Here is a 19860-nt window from a genome sequence, read left to right on the forward strand (position 1 = left end):
TTCAGTGACATCGATTACGTTCTTCCAGTTGTGCTGCTATTCTCACTTTAGATGGAGATTTACAGAACAAAATAGCTTCTCATTGAACAGTTAGTACACATATTGCCATGTGACAATGGTTGACAACCCTACTACATGTCAACACTGTCGTTACTCAGCCTTGGGTTCCCTATCACTGGTGAGGGTTTTTTTTTTTAACATCTCCATCTTTTCCAGCTTAAACCTTGTCTTTTTCAGCTTCAGAATGTTCAACTAAATTTCATGTGTCATGACTCTTATTTTGTTTACTGTCTTTTTACACAAATAAAGCACAACTTCTATGTTTGTGTGCAACCACACCCTCCCCTCGCGAGGTATTTACATAAGCACCACTATGCCAAGTTTTTTTTTTTACATGTTTCTGTTAAAAAAAAAAAAAAGCGTAGAGTGCTTATGAAAATACCTCGCGAAGGGAGAGCGTGATTGGCAAACAAACGTAGAAGATGTGTGTTATTTGCTTTAAAATGTGGCAATTGCTATGTACATGCACTACAGCAGTTATAATAAATATCCAAGAAGTAAAGAAGAGCATCTTCCTTGGCACTGAAATTATTTAAGGAGATAAAAGTTAAATTTAAAGAAGGTTTTTTTATTGTCTTTTCCTGGAAAAGACTCCTTTATTGTCATTTTTTTGTAGTATAATTTTTTAAGATTGTTGTTTTAAGGAGAAGAAAAATAATAAACATACAAACTATACATATGATAGGAGTAGGAATCCCTAGGTAGTGCAAAATGTTAAGCACTCACCTACTAATGGAAAGATTGGTGGTTCGAGTCTACCCAGAGGCACCTTGGAAGAAAGGCCTGGCAGTCTGCTATTGAAAGGTCACAGCCTTGAAAACCCTGTGGAGCACAGTTCTATTCTGTAATACATGGGGTCACCATGAGTCGGAATCAACTTGACAGCAACTGTTTTGATGTTGGTGTTCTTTTTTTATGATAGGAGTACAGAAAGGTGCATGGGTCAACAGGGAATATAACGATATTTGTTACTCTGGACTAGATGTAATGTCTTTGCTAGGATGAGTGAATTTAATGCTCAGTCCTTACCACATTACCTCATACAGAGATGATACTCAATGAAGGTTCATGAATGAAAACAAGACAGAAACCCTAAAAGACTCATTATATGAGTTTGATTTTAATGAGAAATTTTGTAGTTTTCCTACTAAAAAAATACTCCTGAACAAAATTAAATACAATCAGAAAGCCTAGAGTAAATCAGACTTGGCAATTGTTTTTTTTAAAAAGAAGATATCTCAGGGATAGTTTTCTCCTGGAAGAATTAGGAAAAAAATTAGTTGGAGTTTATTATTAGTTAAGAGTTCTTAAAATCTTGTTGAAAGGAAGGATGGAAGGAAGGAAGGAATAAAGAAAGGAAGGACGGGAGGAAGGGAGAAAGGAAGGAAAGAAGGGAGGGAGGGAAGGAAGGTGGGATGGAGGGAGGAGAGAAAACCTATTTTTTCTTGTTGGTCACACACAGACATCTACAAATAAATTAAACCAAGAAAAGTAATCACAACTCAAGGTCATCCTCTCATAAAATATGAAATAAAAAGCCTGATATCAATAGAAGCTTGGAAGTTGATACAGCTGAAGTTCCATGGCTGTTAAAACATAATTTCTAAGATATATCTCCAAGGAGCAATTTGTTTACTGTTTCAGATGCCCTCGTTAAAATATATGACTAAAAAAAACAGAACCTTCATTTGAACAACCACCTAATATTGTTTATCTTGTTTTTACCCTAATTACTTTCCATAAAGAATAAACAAAATCAATAAGTAAAAGAAGTTCATCTTATTTTCCTTGACTGTACTGTCAGTCCCAGGATTACAGACGTCCAATTTATGAACAACTAGTACTTGCCCTTTAAAGTTATGTAAATTTATCCTCACTTTGAAACAACTGAACCAACCCCTACTGGCAACAAATTCTTCATCACAATCGCCTTCCCCTATTGCATGTGCAGCTTTTAAATACAGAAAAGGCTTCGAGCATTTTCTTGCACTAAAATAAGGTTAAATAAAAACTGTATGCACCTGTTAATGACTTATAAATTCAACTTAAAGGCACAGTTAGGAACAGATCTCATTGGGAACCTGGGGACTACCTGTAGTTAGTATAGCATGAAAATTTGGTTTACTAATCTATTTGGTCAGCAGTTCGAACTGACCAGTTGCTCCGTGGGAGAAAGATAGCAGTCTGTTTCTGTAAAGATTACAGCCTTGGAAATCCTATGGGGCAGTTCTACTCTGTCTCGTAGGGTCGTTATGAGTCGAAATTGATTCTGTGGCAATTTTTCTTTTTTTTTTTTTAAGTACAAAGGTACTGGCTTGAATCATAGCGTTTTGTTAGAACTTTGAATGTTGCTAATCACTCTCTCTGTCTTGCATCTGGCTCCTAAGCAGTTGAGAAATCAACGTAATGAGTCTTGAAACATTCAACTGGTACCTGTGGCTAAAGCAAGGATAACTATAAACCTTTTCTAAACTGAAGATACCTAGGTACTTTCCTAACCATAGGTAGGGAGGCTAGTCTTGATTTTAAGACTCTTTAACATGGACCACTGTACCTTCCATGAGGCAGAAGGCTATTCCCTTTGGGGACGTTATCTGTTCTCTTGGTTTAATCTGGGCACTCTTAGTGCCTGACTTAGAATTGAACTAAAATTTCTGATCATAATTATTTTCTTTTTATTTGTGTTTCAGACAGACAAAAATTAGTATACCTAGTAAGAAGTCAGGTTTCCACCCAACATACCATTTTTAAAATCTGATCAATATCAAAGGGTTTTTAAAAAGAGATGCGCATTCATAGAATACCGTAACGGGATCTTAGCAGGGCTTCAGAAGGAAGAGGTCAGAGGAGGACTTAGAGGTCTAGGCTCCAGTAGGTTAACACAGGTGTAGGAAACTATTCGGATGGGGTAAAGTTCATAATGTAAAGTAGACATTTGGTGGAAACAGCAAGATGAGGATCTTGAAACGAGTTTGATAAATGAGCTGTTTGCCTACATGAGCAATCTAATGTCCCAATAAAATGAGTTGCCCAGATGAGCAAAGTGTTTATTCAGATGTATTGGTTTTCAGTAATTCCCTGAAGGGAAGATACCTATTGGTTTACAGTTTTGTCTTTCTGGGCAAGAAGGCCCTGTGACAAATGGTTAAGTCATGTTAACAGGCTGCCTTAGTTCTTGGTTTTATTAGTCAACTTATCTGGTTGCAGGTGGTCCCAATTCTCATGTTTCTGTCATTTCTTCTTTTACTTCTCCTGAAGCCAACCAAATATTTTTTTCAGTCTATTGGGGGATGGCTCTTTCCTTTACAAGTTTATTACCTTCTCTTGTATGCTTATATTTATTTACTTACTTTTCAAGTATGTCTATACTTAGATTGTATCTTCTTAAAGCATAGGGATAATGATTAATTTCTTTTCATTTCTATCTTTTAGATCAAAGCTCAACCTAACATGTAGAAGGTACTTCAAAAATTTCTATTGCATATAAACTTGGTTAATTGTTTTCCTTCTCTGTGGGCCCATTGTCTTGGGATTATCTCATATTCCTAATCCAGTCGTTCCTTAATACGAAAAAAAAAAAGTTTCTTGATCATTTATTTTGTGCCAAGTATTGCATGATGTAAGATAGTCTAGACTTGACTTCCGTTTGCATCAGCCTGAGAACTTAAGAAATAAAATACTAGAAATCTCTAAAAAACACTGATATCTAGGTTAGCTCCAGGGTGTCTGAATTAATTGACAGGGCATGATGTCAGCATCAGGAATTTTTAAATCTCTCTATTTTTATTTTCATCCAAGATTATGACCATATGCTAGTTGCAGAGAAATCAGCAAAGAACAAGTTGTGAGTGTTTTCGTGGACCTTAGAAAGCAGTGGAGGAAGAAAAACACTAGGCAAATATTCAATAATAAGTGTTTGAATAAAATTTCAAGACACTATGAGTCCCTGGGTGGCACAAGTGGTTAAGCACTTGCCTACTAACCGAAAGGTAGATGATAGACAGGAACTCACCCAGTGGCACCACAAAAGAAAGGCCTGGCAATGTACTTCCAAAAAATTAGCCATTAAAAACTCGGTGGAGCACAGTTCTACTCTGACACACACGGGGCCGCCATGAGTTAGAACTGACTCAGTGGCAACTGTGTTTTGTTTGTGTGTTTTGATGAGCACTTTTAATAGTGTTACCTAATCTCTCTGTTAGGGAAGCCAGAGAAGGATTCCCTATGAAGCAGACATTTAGGGTGAGACTTTGAAGGATGGATAGAAATTAACCAGATGATAATGGAAAGGAAGAAGCAAGATGAACACCAAGCCTTGTGACTGGAAAGATCTCGATGAGTTAAAGTATCAGAGAGAAGGCCAGTGCAGCTGTGGTTTAGTGAGTAAGAAGATGGTTACAATATGATGATAAAGGTTATGAAGCAAGGGGTGGATCATTTAGGGTCTTGCAGGGCAGTAAATGATTTTAGACTTCATGCTAAGGGTATCGGAAAGCCACTGAAGGTGGACATTTGATCCAAAATGAATTTTAGAAAGCTCACGCACTCATAGCAGACCACAGAAAGGATCAGTTTGGAAGAAGGGAAGATGGACTTGGAGGGGCTGTAGGGAGTTCAGTTCAGAGGCTATTGTAGGCCAGGTGGGAGATGAGAGTTTGGACGGGAGCAATGAAATGTTGATGAAGAAAAATGGACAGACTGGAGATATTCCTTGGTGATATAATCAACAGAAGTTTTTGATGAATTAGATATGGGTATCTGTTAGTAAGTGGACTGATAGTGTCAACACCACTAATTCTGCTAGCACTCCCATCCTGTAATAAAATCACTTTAGATTATTTATAAACCCTGGAGCAGAAGTGAATCACACACATTAACGCCTGTCCTAGGGTTGTTTCAAAGTTCTTGAGTTTTCCAAATACTTCAGACACTGAATCATTAGGTCAATAAAAAAGTTTTAGATGTTTTAGAAAAAAAAGGAGGTTTAAAAACTTAAGCTCCTTATAAATATTCTCTTATAATCACAGCTTTTTTTTTAAAGCTAGTAGTAAAAAATTTTTGGTTTCACATTTGTGTATTCCAAATAAACTGAACAGTGAAAGCATGCGCGAACGTTCTGCCTAGGTGACCTTGTTGTTGTCGTTAGCTGCTATTGAGTCGGCCCCTGACTCATAGTGACCCACGCACAACAGAATGAAATGCTGCCCAGCTGGTTGCGACCAGACAAGTTTTCATCGACTGATTTTCAACAGTAAATCACCAGGCCTTTCTTAATCCATTTTAGTCTAGAAGTGCCACTGAAACCTGTTCAGCATCATAGCAACACACAAGACAGGCGGTGGCTGTACATGAGGTGCATTGGCCAGGAATCAAATCCAGGTCTCTTATATGGAAGGTGAGAATCCTACCACTGAACCACCAATGTCTCACCTAAATGACCTAGGCAAGGGATTTTAGATTAATAAAAATAATTTTGCTATAAATTAACCTCTTTTGTTAAACAATTTTATTTTTTGAAAGGAAGTATAGTGAAAAGGCCATCCTTCTATTTTTAGTGAATATAAAATTTGGCTTTTTTTCCTGTTCTATTAACGTCCGCAAATCTGTAATGAGCAAAATAACATTCAGTAAAACACAGATTTTTAGCATAGAAAAAAATTTAAAATCATTCTGGACTCCCATGAAAATTCATTATTTATATGTTTAAATATGTGTCCTTAATACAGGAACATCATATGCATTCCCTGAAGCAAATTTTAATATTTAGAAATATAGCAGATGTTGTGAAAGCTACAGCTGTTGGGTGGTACCAGTTGCTTTTACGAAATTTTATTAATTCCTACTTTAATGATTCATTAACTCTATTGTGGCCCAAATTTTCCCATACCATGTAAAGATTCCCTATTTTCTGAAGGAAATTCTAGTTACATTTGCAACTGCTAACACAGAAATCAAGTTTAAAATAGAGTGCATATGAAAATTCTAAATGCTTTATTGAAAATTTTGCTAATGAGGTGGAAGTCAGGATTAGAAAAAGCATAACAGAACATAAGAGTCCCAATCAAGAACTCACAAGCTAATCCCTGTATTGAAGCCCTGATATACCTGTGTGGGAATGATATCTCAAGTTGTTAATTTCTGTCTGGGCAGTAGATTTTGTTAAAAAATCCACAATTCTTTTGCTTCCTTCAGAGGTATATTACACAATAGAAGAATTGATGGATGGAGAGATTGGTGTTGTGTGTGTGTGTGTGTGTGTGTGTGTGTGTGTGTGTGTGGTGTATATATGTGCTGTGTCTGGTGTTTATGTTTTTATGGTGTGTGTGGCATATGTGTGTGATGTGGTATGGGGGCATATATTGTGTGGTGTGTATATATGTGGGGTATGTGGGGGGTGTGGGGTATGTGGAGTGTGTGTAGAGGGTGTGGTGTGTGTGTTTATGGTGTTTCTGTGTTGTGAGAGGGGTGTGTATGCAGGGGGGTGTGTGTGTGTGTATGCGTGTGAGAGAGATTAAGATTGATTCAGAGGCAGATTTTTTTTTTAAATTAAGAGAGAATGGACTCAGTCAGAGCTGTAACTAGGATATGGCAGGTATGGTAGGTATTGCACCAGCCCTGGGCTCATGGCGCCACTAAGCAGTTTCTGTTAACCCTGTATGGCCAGTGGCATATCTACGAAAAATGGCGCCTATGGCAAGCGCTAGAATTGCGCCCCTTTCCAAACATCTGACACCCCTCTTTTGGATAACTTTACCATAATATCAGCTCAAAAATACAAGTCAAGTTCGTTAATCTTTTAATTATCACTTTACCATGCTTGAGGAAGGACACTGGGGTGTATACTGGGTTAATAGAAACTGCTCAGTGGCTCCATGTACCCAGGGCGGGTGCAATACCCTAGATACGTCACCGCTCAGGATTAAATTCAAATCTCAGGTTTGTTACCTTCTACCCTTCTTCTTCAACCCAAATAACTTCAATTTGCTCAGACTCTTCCCTCATCTATAAAATTGTGATAATAATACCACTATCTCTCAGGGTTGTGGTGAGGATTAAAGGGTAAAATGCTCATAATGGACTGAGCACGGTGAGTGTCATGGAATCAGCACCACATACCGTGGGATCTTTGCCAAGTCCCATAACTGCTTAAGGTTTCCAGTTCTTCATCTGAAAAGGAGAGAATTGCATTAAATTATGGTTAAGAGCTCTTCCAGCTATAAAATGTCATGGTTCTTTTTAATGCTAACTGGACTCCAAGGGGAACAATCCTGTGACCTATTTTCTCATTAGTACCATTTGGAGAACAACAGGACTAAATAGTCTACCTCACTGGAGAAATCAAAACATCATTATTTTGTATGTAGGTTTTTATTCTCTTCCCTGAAAATGTGACAGATAGTGAAATAACCTGGAACACAGAGAAGGCAATTTCCACTACTTTTCACATGTGATAGCAGAGGGAGAGATTATTCTACTCTTATGTAGATAATTGTGCAGGTGTTGCTGCCCAAGTCCTAAAACTAGAGATGGTCCAGGCCTAGAGTTGCCAGGTAAAATTCAGATAAAATTTTTTTTGCATAAATATTTTCTAAATATTGCATTTCTACATATTACACTAAAAGATTATTTGTTGTTAATTCTGAAATCCAAATTTAACTGAGCATCCTGTATTTTTATTTGCTAAATCTGGAAACCCTCACCCAAAATTCTGAAAATTGTTGTTTTAAACTTCCACCCGAAGCAAAAAGATTCACAACCACTCTCAACTCTGCCCCCTCCTCTGTATCCCACTGGCACTTGGTTAAGGATGTATCCTCTATGAGGCTAAAATACTCAATAGCTTCACAATATCTTTACCTTCATTTCTTTTTCCATTTGCTTTAATGGAAGTTTCTAATTAAACAGACTACCATGATGAATCTTCTCAAACATAAATGAAATCTTTTCACTTTGCTGCCAAATACCCTTCAGTCCTTCCTCACTGTCTTCCTCAGTGTTGTTCTTCATTAGTATGGCATAGAAGTCATCAAAGGTCCTGGGTAACCATCACACTTCAGAGGTTTACCAGAAGTTTATGAAAGTAGACTCTGAAGTCACAGGGTTTTTATCCAGGGTCACCTATGTGCCATCTATGGGATTTGTACTAACCTCTCCATGACTCAGTTTCCTCATTTGTAAAATGAAAGTAATGTTACTGCCTACATCATAAGCCTGCCGTGTGGTTGAATAGATGAAATAGGTTAGCAGATGTAAGATACTGAACGTAGGGCTTGGTACCGAGTAAATACTAGCTGTTGTTATAATATGGTTGTCTTAATGACCTGGCTCCTGCCTCCCCTCATACCACATGACTATACTCTCCACTTGCACCAATTGTCTCTCCATTCCTGGAAAAGTGCAGTTCTGCCATGCCTCTCAGCCTTTGCAGACACTGTTCTCTCTGCCCGGTATGCCCTTTCCCCTAGAATTAACTTTTCTAGGCAGCTCAAATATAGTGTCTTTATAAACTGTCCTTGACCTTCCACAAATAATAGTCCCTGTTTTCTCTGTGTTCTAGAGCAGTGTTGCCAAAAAGAGTAGCCAATACCCACATGTGATTATTTAAATTTAGACTAATTAAAAATAAATAAAATTTAAAATTTAGTTCCTCAGTAGCACCGTCCACATTTCACTTGGCCGATGGTTACCATATTGGACTGTGCTGTAATCTAGAACAGAAGCATGCAAACTACTGCCCATGGCCAAATCCAGCCTGCTCCCTGTTCTTGCAAGTAAAGTTTTATTGGAACACATTTATATATTGCCTATGGCTGTTTTCAGAGCCCTGGTGGCACAATGGTTAAGAGCTCGACTGCTAACGAAACTGTCAGCAGTTCGAATCCACCAGCCACTGCTTGGAAACCCAATAGGGCAGTTATATTCTGTCCTATAGCATCACTGTGAGTCGGAAATGACTCGACAGCAACGTATTTGGTTTTGGTTTTGTGGCTGCTTTCACCCTACAGCAACAAAGTTGAATAGATGTGACAGAGACTATATGTCCCACAAGGTCTAAAATATTTAGTATCTGGTCCTTTTTAGAAAAAGTTTACCAGCCCCTGATATAGAGCATGATATATATGCTATGTTTATAATTAATTACACATTTATGAGCATATTTCCCCATTACTGGACAAGATTTCCTTGAGACCTCAGGACATGTCTTCTTTGCATTTAGTTCTCTTCCAAAAGCATATAAAACACCTAGTAAAAAGTTTTGTTTTTTAAATTCATAGATGAATAAATGAATAAATGATGCACAATATCTTATAGAATGTCTAAACTCATATGAGAGAAGTAACTCTTTCAGTCCTTCCTCTAAAATATGCATCCCAGCAAACCATCAACAGGGCATAGAGTTTCTCTTCATTTGAGTTCCTCGCAAGCAGAGCCTAAGGCAGGGATTTGGGTGCATTGTGTTTTACTGAGAGGGTGAAAACTCTTTAAGGGAGAAAGGGAAGCAGGATAGGGAAGAGGAAGAGCTAAGCAATCATGCGGTCTTAGATAAATTTTGGCTTTGGTCTGATGCACTGGGGGTAGGAAGTATTCTAGAACATAATTTGTACCAGAGTTGTCCCATCTGGAGGCAGGAGGCTGGGCTTTTGTATACAGCTATCACAGGCTGCCTAAAGAGGTGAGAGTTGGGGGTGGGGATTACGTAACCTTCCAGGAGGCATCTCCCCTCTTTGGCCAAAGGCAATTTTCCAGAGAAGGTCACAGGTTTGAATATTACTTGCAGCTTGTCTGGGGGATGGGTGGACTGGCCTGAAAAAGGAATTTGAACAAGGCACCAGGCATCTACTACGGAGTGCTTAGACCTGGAGAGGGCTTAAGAGACCATCCAATTTAATACCTTTATTTTATTGCCAAAGAAATGAAAATCTACAATGATTGAATGATTAGCCCAGGCCCAGCTGAAAATTAATGACTGAGCTGGAACTGGAACCTGGGTCTTCTGTTTTGTAAACCGGAGCACTTTCCATTCCACAGAAGAAGGTTTACTAGGATTGCATCTTCTATTAATGAATTTTGCAGCATTTCCGTTTATTCATTGCCATGCCTTACCCAGACTCTGGGTCCCCACGGCATGCTGGTTGACCTAGGTGGAGGGCAAAGCCTATGACCATGGCAACAGAACTCAACTACCTGACTTAAATGAGAGTGAAACCTACCATGCACATTGAGGGTAGTTTCAACTGGTTATTATTCCAAGGTTAATACCAACCAGGTTAACGAGGTCAGAATTGCATTTGTTGGGTCAGAGAGTGAAGTGATGTTTAGATGAAGAGAAATTGTTAAAACTGACAAAGAGAACTAATGATAATGAGATGCTTAATGGTGTGATGGAGGAGAGAGACGGTTGCAAAACTCCATTAATGGAAATGCAAATGATTTTTGCTGAACTTTCTCCTAACTCTTCTGCTCTTGCATTATGTATGATTTTTCACAATCTAAACTCTGAGCACACAGGATAAGCCTAGATTTTGAGATATGCCTTCAGATGTACTTTAATCAGTGCTGAGGTTTTGTTATGCACAAGAGCTCCCTTTTCTTTGGAAAGTAAACATAGGTAGTGCTTATTCAGAAGGTACAGAGGGAAATTTTATTAGTGGAAGACAATAGTGGAACCGAAAAATGTTAGTTGTTGGGCAGATTATTAGATTTAGTGAAATAAAATAAGATGGCTTTCATACATTTTGTGTTAATGGAAGGAACTATCCAACACCAGATTTAATGTACTTTTATTTGAAGGCTTACGGAATTATGCTACTTTATTGTGACCTTCTGCATAAAATGGTGCCACCCATCTATCACTCATTCTCACTCCCCACCACCAATGCCCTCATATATTTATTCTTATGATTATATGTTCTTCAGGCAACCTGCATTCCACGGTATTTAAGTACTCTGGAATCAGAGGTAGTGGGGTCCACATTGGATTGAACACCTGGCTGTACCACGCTCATTAACTATGTGACCTTCCAGAAATCACTTAACTTCTCTGACCCTCAAATTTCCCTTTTAGCATACGGAAAATAATAAACATGCATCTCTGTATTGTAGTGAGGAGAAAGTGGGTCAATTCGTACGTACTTAGTTCACAGCAACTACACAATATCTTGAAAGAGAATATTTATTACTATTGAATTAGTGTAAAACATAAAATGAAATTAGTAATAGAAAAGAAGGGGTAAATTTTACCATAATATTAGAGTAGGGAAACTATGACTCAAAATCCAAAACAATGACACAAAATCAAGGAAAAAAACCTGATAAATCACACTTAGAAAGGAGGGGGCATCTTTGCATGGACAACATTAAAAAAATAATAATAATAAACAAAAAATTTCTAGTGAGGAAATCCCTCTAGCCACATGCTTCATTTACCTTGGATTCATTCTTCTTCCCACCACCCACATGCTTCCCTCTGCCTCTTTCTGTCCACCTGGAACAGTTCTGTGCCTTGTATTATTCTTTATCTTGAAGCAGTAGCATCACTAGGGTAGGTGTCACCCAGTAAGGTAACTTATGATGTCACCCCCACATGCTAATTGCCACAATATTGTAGCTAAAACACCAGAAAATTTGACAAAATCGACAACTATAAAAATACCAGCAGCAAGGAAAACAACAACTCGTGCTTGTAGCATGTGCAGATGAAACCACGTGATTTGAAGCATCATTGTAATTGAGTAATAATGACAGCTCTGACCGGAGCACATTAGAAGGTTCAAAAAGTAAATTCGCATAGAGTTTTAGCCTTATAGGTGTATTGATACACGGAAACTGGGCTTACAGAATTTTTTTTTGTTGTTGTAACTAACTACAGGAATATTTTTATAAAAACTAATAAGTATCTGATGAAACACTGCACAAAAGTTTTATAGACATTTTGGTGTCACCCCCTCTGACAGTGTCACCCAATGCAGTCCCCCTGCACCACCCTAGTGATGCCACTTTCTTGAAGTAACTTGCACTCATCTCCTTTTCTCTGTCTTTCTAAAACTCACCAGGATGTACCCCAAAACACTAAATAGGAAGATATTTTATAAATAGCATACCCTTTAACCTTGGCAGAATTGCTAGTTATCAGAGACTGTCTTTCCTCTGATTCTGACCCATCTTTGCAGAGAAATAAGAAAACAGAACCAAAAAAAGGGAGATAACCTTTTAATAGTTCTCCTAGAAATTGTAAGATCCCTTACCCGTTGCCATTGACTTGATTCTGACTCATAGCAACCCTGTAGGACAGAGTAGAACTGCCCCATAGGGTTTCCAAGGCTGTAATCTGTACAGAAGCAGATCGCCAGGTCTTTCTCCCTTGGAGCAGCTGGTGGGTTCTAACTGCCGATCTTGCGGTTAACAGGTGAGTGCTTAACTACCGAGCCAACAGGGCTCCTCGTAAGAAATGGAATTTCCTCAAATGAATACCTTCACTCAAGCAGCACAAGGTTGGGTTCTAACAATTTTTTCCTTGATCTCAGTCATTCATCCATCCTTTTCCTGCCTCACCAGGAAAAGCGAATTTGGGGCTCAACTGAATAGCACTTGTATCCATACCATTTTATGCTTTTTTTTCCTCCTGATAGTCCCACTTCTGACCTGCATTTGCATTCACGTTCCAGCATGTCTGTCCCTTGAAATGATCATATTCTGACTTTGTCCCCAAGATCTAACCCCTGGGCTTTACTTGAACGTATAAGGCTCAAGGTTACCCACACACCAAATATGGCAGAGAATGAAGAATCTGGCTTCTAAAATGCCATTAATAACAACTTGTCAAATCTTCAAAAGGTGCCCCAGGTTGGATGGAGAGGTAGATAACATTTATTAACCAACTATTTGTTCAGCATTGTGTTAAGAAAATACAAATATTGCTTTAATGTATACAAAACCGTATGAGAATACATTATTCTGTTCAATTTCTGGATTAAAAAAAAAACTCAGAGAGATTAATTTATTTAAATATATAAATCAAATACTGAGTTCCTATTATATGCCAGACAGTCTTCTAGCTAATGGAGTGCTGGAGGTACATTTCAAGCTTAACAGATAAAACTCACCCACCTCTGTGGACCTTATATTATGGTGGGGCGAGGTACAATGAACATAATGTTTATATATATGCATGAGTGTGTGTATGTCTACAGATATATAAACCAGTTGCTGTTGAGTCCATTCTGACTCATGGTGACCCTATGTGTGTCAGAATGGAACTGTGCTCCATAGAGTTTTCAATGGCTGATTTTTTGGTAGTAGTTCACCAGGCCCTTCTTCCAAGGTACCTATGGGTGGATTCAAACCTCCAACCTTTCAGTTAGCAGAGAGCATGTTAACCATTTGCACCACTCAGGGAATGAATATATATATAGTGTGTTAAAGGTGATATATGCTGAGGAAAATAAAAAGAAACTTAGTCAAGTGTAAAGGAGTAGAGGGGAGGGGTTCAGTATTAAATATGATATTCAGGATCACCCTCAAGGAAAATGTTAGATTTAGGCAAATACTTGAAGAAGGTGAGTGGTTAAGCCCTATGGCTGTCTGGGGAAGATCATTTCAGGCAGAGTCCTTTAGGGAAGAGTATGCTAGCACATTTGGGCATGTCTGCAGAGGAAAGTGGGAGGGGAACATTTTGAAATTAGTCTGGGGGATGGAGGCAAGAGTAAAAGCAGGGACAGCAGTTACAAATCAATTAAGTGAATTATCCATGTCACATGTCAGGAAGGTAGCAAAATGGAAAACCAAATCAAGTTTTTCCTGACTCCAAAACTCTAGCTCTTTCCTCAACCTCAGAGCAGAAACTCATTATTGCCCTTTTGTGTGGAAGATGTTCTTGACATTAGTGAATGAGGTGGAAAAAGGGATGGAAATACTTCTTCACCAGACTGAACTTGACTCCCCACCCCTATTTCTCTTATATCCCTGCTATTTTCTCCTTTCTCTGGTTTGAGTAGAAGATGGGGACATAGACGTCTCTAGAGATGTTTCTAAACAGATATAACATTATACCACAAAAAAGACCTTGAGTTCAATTAGCTTAGTCTTTCTCACTTCAATCTGTGTTTCAGATGTTCATCAAAAATTTCCCCATCTTGTATAAGTACATTTATAGATTCAAGTATTGGACTTTACATCAACCTAATTAATTTTGTGGATCCAAACCCAAAGATTCTTACCAGTGAGGGAAAAAAAAATGTGACTGGTGCCTGGGTCACTTTGTTTTTTGTTATCCTTCATGTTATCAAATAATTTAAAGAGAGCTGTAAAGGTAGTTCAGAAAGAAAGAATGTGGAACAATAGACTTCAGCAGAATGGAACTTTGACTAAATTCTAGTCTAGTTTAAACGTGAGAGAGAGTTCCCTAATTGGGTATGTTTAATAGAGGGATTCTTGACTTAGAACTCATTGACCCTTAAAACAATATGTGGCTCTTAACCGCTTTGGGGAGTCCCTGGGTGGTGTAAACAGTTAATGTGCCTGGCTGCTAACCAAAGATTGGAGGTTCAAGTCCACCCAGAGGCATCTCAAAAGAAAGGCCTGGTAATCTACTACCAAAAAAATCAGCCACTGAAAACCCTATGAAACAGAGTTCTGCTCTGACACACATGGGGTTGCCATGAGTTGAAATTGACTCAACAACAACTGGTTTTTTAATCTCTTTGGTAAGTCATGGGCCCATAGATCACAAATTAAGAGCCAGTCCTAGGAGATCATACCTGAAGAGGTCATAAATGTCCTATGCAGCTTGTCTATGAACTGCCTGAAATTATGTGAAAATCGTGTGTATATGCATACTCATCCTTTTGGGGACAAGTTTCACAAATTTCATCAGTTCCTAAAGCAGGTCCATGATCCCAAAGATTAGGTAACAACCACAGGTCGGTTAGTTTTGTTAGAACTCACTGCTTTTAGAAAAATAATATTTTAGATTTGTGCAGTACTTCACAATTTACAAACCACCGATACGTGTTTTATCTCGGTATTCAGTGAACACAGTTCATCCATTATATGCTAAGTCTTTTGGAGTGGGGCCAATTATAGGTAATAAATGAAAACTGTGTCATCTAGGCTACTTAGACTGAAATGTTTATATTAGTTTACATGATTGTGTTACTTGAAATAGAAAACAAGACTCAAACTAGATTAAGCAATAAAGAAAATTGGCTCAAGGAGCTGAAAAGTTCAGAGACAATGTAGCATTTAGGTGTGACTTCATCCCGAAGTTCATTGTGTTGTTAGGGCTCTAGCTCTGACGTTCTTTTAGCTTTGCCACCTCACTGTGTCAGCTTTGTCCTCATGTTGGCTTCTGTTGTGGAAGCAAATGACCACAGCAACTCTGCACATCAGGTTGTCCCAGCACAGTGAAGAGCAAAGGCAACTCTTGGTTCCAGCATTCCCATAAATGCCCTGAGATTCACCCTCCCTGGCTAGTGTGTGAGTTCCCATGCCAACCACTTAACCTGCCATATGACCAAAGGGCACTGAGTACTTATTGGCTTCAGTTTGGTCACATGCGCTTATAGAGGAGATGGGAGTAGAATCAGCTTCCCACGGGCCGCATGGACACCAAGATGGGAAACCAATGGTCTTAGAAAAGAAGAAAAAACAAACAAACAAAAAAAACAAACCGTTGCTGTCAAGTCGATTCTGACTCAAAGTGACCTTGTAGGACAGAGTAGAACTGCCCATAGGGTTTCAAGGATTCCACCTGCTGACCTTTTGGTTAGCAACCTGACCTCTTAACCACTGCACCACCAGGGCTCCAACGGTCTTCGAAGGGGGAAAACGTATTGATGCTGGGAAAGTGGGAAGGTTATCAACACACTGAGGCCAAAAGCAGGAGGAAAGGATAGGGTCTCAATAACAAGAGCAAGGGGAAAAAAATCCTGTGACATAAGTAGTATTAAGGTGATTCAGAATGAAAAGTAGAGCAAATCGTTAGCACGTTCTGCTGCTAACTAAAATGATGGCGGTTCTAGTCTACACAGAGGCAAGTCAGAAGAAAGACCTGGATACATATGATGGAATATTACTGTATTTTTATGCAAATAACACATGCCTTCTACATTTGTTTGCAAACAGTGCCCTGCCCCCACAAGGTATTTTCGTAAGTGTGCTATGCTGATTTTTTACAGCAACATGTTAAAAAAAATTGACATAGCAGCCAGAGCTTATGAAAACACCTCGTAGGGGGAGGGCACAGTTGGCAAACAAACGTAGAAGGTATGTGTTATTTGCATAAAAATATGGTATTCAGCCATGAAAAATGAAGTTCTCATACATTCTACACAACATAGATGAACCTTGAAAACATTATGCTGAGTGAAATAAGTCAGTCACAAGAGGACAAATATTGTATGATTCCACTTATATGAAATATCTAGAATGAGCAGTGTATACAGACTGTGGTTGATTAGTGGTTACCAGAGGTGAGCAGAAAGGAGGCAGAAAGGGAGACTTGTTGAATAGGGGACACTGAGCTTCTGTTAAACTGAGTGGAAAAATTTGGAGGCTGGCAATGGTGATGGTTGCAAAACATGATGAACACAATGTCATTGAATTGTACATGTGAAGAGTGTTGAAATGGTAAATATGTTGCATATATATTTACACAATAAAAATTATTACTAAGCTCTTTAATAAATACTTAATTAAATTGAAAAATAAAAAGCTATGTGCACCATTCTGCCCTGACACACGTGGGGTTGCCATGAGTCAGAGTTGACTCCGTGGCAACTGGTTGTTGTTATAGAATGAGGAAGTAGAAGCTCAGAGAGCTGGAATAGCAGCCTATATCTGCAAACATCCACTAAGTGGAAGACCCAGGGTTCAAACCCAGAACTTCTAACTCCAAATCTATTGTTCTTTCTACTATGTGCTGTTACTTCCACAGAGAACTGAATGATTAGAAGAGATAATTTGCAAACTGGCTTCGGCTGTACCTATGGGAATAAACTGCTGAGTTTATAGCATAGACTAACAATAACTGCTAATTTTGGTTTCACTCCCAGATTTACAGAGAGTTCACAGAATGGTATCATTTGCACTTGCCAGGCACAGTCGTATTTTGCACTTCTCAGAGGCCTTTCAGTTGAGACTGTCAAAGGTCTCCGGTGAGATGAGTCGTCTCCTTACTCCATAATTGAGGAGCCAGAGGTAAAGGGTGGTGAATTAGCCAAGTCACCACTCGAGCTACTCAGATGGCCTTGGTCTCAACTGAGCATTTTATGATTATTTTCTACTATAAATATGTGCACACAAAAGCCTGAGACGCCAAAAGCCAAGGGCGACCCAGGAAGATGGTGATTAACTTCTTTTTGGCCAGAAAGAGAGAAAGTGGAAAAGTTCAGTAGCAAAGTAAATTTTTGCTAACATGGTGCCTCGAGTCTGAAGATTGAGTTCTGCTCCTGGCTCAGGAATAATGTGACCTTGGGCATGTTATACCCCCTCATTTTAAGACAAGGGGTGAGTATAGATCACCAGAGAAGTCTCTTTCAGCTTTGATAGCTTGTGGTCTGTGTTTTGGATCTTTACTCCTATCTCAGCACGAAGAGTGTGAACAAATGATGATACAAAGCCAAGGTGTCAATTAAGTGACATTAGATCAGTGTTTCCCATACCCCATGTACTTAGCAATCACCTAGCGATCTTGCTGAAATGCGGAGTCTGACTCAGCAGGTCGGAGTGGCCCTTGAGAGACTGCATTGCTAACAGATTCCCAGTTGATACCAGTCCACACTTTGCACACCAGGTGTAGACAGTGTCTATAGGACACAGTAGAACTGCCCCATAAGGTTTCCAAGAAGCGGCTGGTGGATTCAAACTGCTGACCTTTCAATTTGCAGCCCAGCTCTTAACCACTGCATCATCAGGGCTCCAGAAAGGGTCTAGAGTTTAGTATATGTGTTGTTTGTTGTTAGATGCTATTGAGTCGGTTCCGACTCGCAGCGACCCTGTGCACAACAGAACGAAACACTGCCCGGTCCTGCTTCATCCTCACGATCATTGCTGTGTTTGAGCTCATAGTTGCAGCCACTATGTCAATCCATCTCATCTTCCTCTTTTTTGCTGACCCTGTACTTTACCAAGCATGATGTCCTATACGGTATATAGTATATACTTCCAGCAAAATCCATCCAGAAAAGAGAACAGAAGATGGGGTAGTGGGAATGGGACAAGTGGTGACTGGACCAGGAAAAATTATGGGATTTACAGTTCAAGTAAGAGTTGGGACCTATAAATTAAAAAACAAAAAACTATACTATTGATAAAAGCATAAATCCACATAAAAACATAGGCTTTACTGAAGAGAGTATGAGTTGTCTTCCCAGCAGCTTATGGGGAGAACTATGTTTGGTTCTCCTTCTATCCAGATACACACAACTCTTGAGAAATGGGAGGTAGGTTTTAAGGACTCTTTCCACTTGACAGATAAGGATGCTGGGGGTCAGAGGTTTGATTTTGTGGTTGGCCTAGGGTTGTTCTGCCAGCAAGGGATGTATTGGAACTTCTGTCGGAATCCGTAATTCCTGGTCCAGGACTCTTTCTATTACATGACTATTCTTCACAGCGGGAAGCGGTAGTTCAGTGGTAGAATTCTCACCTGCCATGTGGGAGACCTGAGTTTGATTCCCGGCCTATGCACCTCATGCACAGCCACCACCCTTCTGTCAGTGGAGGCTTGCGCGTTGCCATGGCACTTCCAGATATAATTTCTGTGGAGCTTCCAGACTAAGAAAGACTAGGAAAAAAGGGCTGGCAGTCTACTTCAAAATCAGCCAATAAAAACCTTAAGGATCACAGCGGTCCAATCCAAAACTGATCATGGGGATGGCACAGGACTAGGCAGTGTGTCCAGTTCCATGATGCACAGGGCCCCATAAGTCGGGGGGTGACTGGATGGCAGCTAACAACACCCCTCGCTGTTAGTCACTTCCTCTATAACCTGCATTCTTTTCTTCTTTTTGTGTTATTGGAATCATTCTATCCCTGCAATTAAGTGCAAATCATTTTTCTTTAAATAATAACCATGGTGATCCTGAAGCTATTTGGGTAGGCATTTTTTATTTATCTTTCTATAATCTCAGTAATGAGAATAAAAGGGTCTCAACTAAAAATTTGTGTGGAAGTATCAACATAAGATCAAGTAATGACTCATTTCACGAGCTGTCTTTTATTTCCACTACTCTTGTTTCCTGGGCCATCGATGCTCACAAAGAACAAAGTTACAACCCTGGCTTCCTATGTTCCCTCTTGCATGGATTTTAATAATGATAATTAGAGCTTAAAATAAATACATGTGCCAAAATGAATGGTCTGGCCTTTATTCACCAGACTGAAGGATGATTCAGGATTCTGTTGCCTCATTGCCATTTTTATTCTGCACATCGTCTTTGTTCTCTGCAATGCTTTATCGACCGCTGTCAGGGTGAAAAGAAGCAGATAAGACAGGCAGCCCATCAGGAGCTGGGGACCACGAGCGGCATGAACGTTACCTGGCTCCATTAGAGCAGTGGGCTACAAGCCTGGGCGTTCCTTTCTCTGCTCCCTCAGTGGATTGCAGGAGCACATTAGGTGACGTCTTGACTTACAGTAAAATCACCGTTGCTACCCCTGATTTGGAAGAACACTAAGAGGAAAATCACTCTCTGGGCCATTTTCAGGGATCCTGGTTACCTATTCCAAGTCAATTTGATTCCAGGGGAATAATTTTTTAGCCATTAAGCCCTATCTTTATAAGTCATAGGAAGATGGTTGATA

This window comes from Trichechus manatus, unplaced genomic scaffold, assembly GCF_000243295.1.
Source record: "Trichechus manatus latirostris isolate Lorelei unplaced genomic scaffold, TriManLat1.0 scaffold00001, whole genome shotgun sequence".
Classification (NCBI taxonomy): domain Eukaryota; kingdom Metazoa; phylum Chordata; class Mammalia; order Sirenia; family Trichechidae; genus Trichechus; species Trichechus manatus.